This window comes from Brassica oleracea, chromosome C8, assembly GCF_000695525.1.
Source record: "Brassica oleracea var. oleracea cultivar TO1000 chromosome C8, BOL, whole genome shotgun sequence".
NCBI classification, from domain to species: domain Eukaryota; kingdom Viridiplantae; phylum Streptophyta; class Magnoliopsida; order Brassicales; family Brassicaceae; genus Brassica; species Brassica oleracea.
The window spans coordinates 11,372,867-11,375,177 of record NC_027755.1 but is presented as its reverse complement, the minus strand read 5'-3'; the positions used below and the strand labels follow the sequence as shown (position 1 = coordinate 11,375,177).

At 35.2% G+C, this 2,311-nt stretch overlaps 1 long non-coding RNA gene across 1 annotated transcript; it reads left to right on the top strand.

Moving 5' to 3' along the window:
• Nucleotides 1-817: 817 nt before the first annotated feature.
• Nucleotides 818-1,853, top strand: LOC106307920. The gene is made up of 4 exons (XR_001263431.1): nt 818-894; nt 998-1,133; nt 1,277-1,455; nt 1,572-1,853. It is a non-coding gene; the product is annotated as an uncharacterized LOC106307920 (long non-coding RNA).
• Nucleotides 1,854-2,311: the final 458 nt, after the last annotated feature.

The following is a 2,311-nucleotide window of genomic DNA, read 5'->3' as shown; positions in this document are numbered from 1 at the left end:
TAAATTTATTAAAACATATATATATATATATATATATACATATATTTAAAATAAATATATTCTATTTTGTTAAAAAAGTAACTTTAATTTTTGGAAAGTAATTAAATTTAAATCAAATTTGAAATAAAAAATATCAGTTTTAAATTAATTTTCAGTGAATGGGGCAGAAAATCTCATATTTCCATATTTTTTTTTATTTTTATTTTTTCGTCAAAAAAATATTATATTACTCAATTTTGAGGTCGTCTGAAAAATCAGATCGGAACAGAACAACCAATATAGTATAGATCCCTATGAAAAGATCGCATATACATTTTATTATTTCTTTTTGATAAAGAGACAATTTATAATATATATATATATATATATATATATATATATATATATATATGCATAGTATTAAACAGTGACAGCGACTATACATCTCATCTTCGTATTTTCATAGTAATTGTTGAAATGAAAGGGAGTCACTATATTGAATACATAATGATGATTGTTTTAAAACTTATATTTGATTGAAATATTATTGATCCGCTTATGAATCCAGTTACTTTGATCCCGCATTTGTTAGAGTATAATAATTAAATTTGATTGAAATCGATGTTTAGGCAGTATTAATTAAACAACTATCAATGTCTTAAATCTTTTTTTGTTACGATAGTAAACAATGTGATGATTCATGAATTTGAACAGTTAAGAGTATCAGGATTGATGACAAATGCACCATACATGTTGAATGTTGACTGCGACATGTATGCCAATGAAGCAGATGTGGTGCGACAAGCAATGTGTGTATTTTTTCAAAAGTCAAAGAGTCCAGACCGTTGTGCTTTTGTTCAGTTCCCTCAAGAGTTCTATGATTCTAACTCCAACGAACTAGCCGTCGTACAATCAGTAGGATTTGTCCTTTTGGCTTTCATTTATATTTTTGGTCAATTCAGTGTAGTTTATCGACTACTAATTAATCTTTTTTTGTTATTTTTCTTGTTGAAATTAGTATTTGGGAAGAGGTGTTGCAGGAATCCAAGGACCGCTATATTGTGGCTCAGGATGCTTCCATACTAGAAGAGTTATGTACGGCTTATCTCCAGATGATTTGGAAAACAACGGAGATCTTTCGTCGGCTGCTACAAGTACGTGTTTTCATCATTCTAACATTCATATTTATATCAAACATTCACTTCAACATAGTTTTGTTATTCTACTACCTGTATTCAGTTATTTCAGTAGTCATATTCTTATTGTTCATTTCTTCTATTGTTATTCCATTAAGTAGAGTTTTTGGATGAGGATAGTTTAGCGAGGAAATTTGGGAGTTCTAAAGAGTTGGTCATATCGATTGTGGAAGCTTTTGCAAGGAAAATCAAATCCCAAAACTAGCCTTACAGACTTCATAGAAGCGGCTCAAATGGTGGGCATTGTCACTACGAGCACCAAACCAATTGGGGGAAAACTGTAATTTCCTTCTCAATTTAATAATTATATTCAAAAATTAAACTTCTTTTAGAAACGCGATGGTTGTATCATTACGCATAACAATGCATTTTGATTTTTGAATATAAAACATGCAGCTCGGTTGTTTATACGATTCTGTGGCGGAAGATATGAACACAAGTATTGGAATCCATTTGAGAGGATGGAGTAGCTCATACATTTGTCCGGATCCACCTGCGTTTCTTGGATCTACGCCGTCGGTGGGATTTGAGGCGATAGTACAGCAGCGGCGATGGGGGACGGGAGCGATCGAAGTCCTTTTTAACAAGCAAAGTCCGTTAAGAGGAATGTTTAGCAGCAAAATAAGATTCCGACAACGATTAGCTTATCTTTGGGTTCTAATGTGTCTAAGGTCAATCCCTGAGCTATTTTATTAGTCATGTTCGTTTGGTTGCCGCAGGTTTCGGCGTCAGCGGCAGCGCCAGCGTCAGCGGCGGCGGCAGCGTCAATGAGGCCAGTTGTTGTTCGTTTCGCAGACGCTGACGCTGCCGCATACTATATCGCGACCGCAGATTTTATCGGCGTCTGCCGCAGGACGCGGCGTTCGGACGCGGCGTCAGACGCAGTTTTCTGCGTCAACGAAACGAACAAGAGTTGACGCAGAATGTTGACGCTGCCGCTGCCGTCGGTACCTGCGGCAACCAAACGAACAGCCCTATTGTCTCTTGCCTGCGTATTGCCTGCTCCGCAACACGGCCTTATATCCCAAGGTGCTTTTCTCTCTATCTCTTATCATGGTTTTGTATAATTTCATTTAGTTAAAAAAACATAAAATTTTTAACATTTTTAATTTTTTTTTTTGTGACTTAATTTAGGG